Below are 661 nucleotides of genomic sequence, written 5' to 3' on the forward strand. Positions count from 1 at the left end.
GTAGAGAAAACCAAAAATATTTAGGCACTGACGAGAGAGCAATGACATTTCAGAAGAAAAAAATATATTTTTTAGGGTTTAGGGTTTAGGGTTTAGGGTTTAGGGTTTATGCTAAACCCTAAACCCCACGAAGAAGCTATATCGATGCTCCGCTATAAACCCTGTTGTTCTTAGTTATATGATAACCGCCTTCTACAAACTATTTATAAAATTAGGGTTTAGGGTTTAGGGTTTATGAATTAGGGTTTAGGGTTTAGGGTGTTTAGGGTTTAGGGTTTAGGGTTTAGGGCTTACTGTAGTGTTTGTTTTGGGGCTTTGTTGCATGCATAGCAATCGTTTTATATTTTAAAATATTTGTGTTGTATTATATTTCTTATTTCTTCTTTTTTTTCTTCTTGAAAATAATTTTTCTTCTTTATTTTATGGTAGAGAGCAACCGGCTGTGCTGAGGTGTATACGTACACCCCAAATCACCGCGCCCGCGCGGTTTCGCGTGGCTTTTTGTGGTTTTTTCCGTTGATAAATGAAAATAATTAAATTATATTTCTTTTTTGCTGAAAATTCCGGCAAAAAAGCACAAAAAACACCCCAAAAACCGCTGCAACAGCTGCCTGTACACCGCAGAGCTGCGTGTACACCGCAGAGCTGCAGAGCTGCCTGT

The sequence above is a fragment of the Eimeria mitis genome, genomic scaffold, assembly GCF_000499745.2.
Source record: "Eimeria mitis Houghton genomic scaffold, Emh_scaff3043, whole genome shotgun sequence".
NCBI lineage: Eukaryota > Apicomplexa > Conoidasida > Eucoccidiorida > Eimeriidae > Eimeria > Eimeria mitis.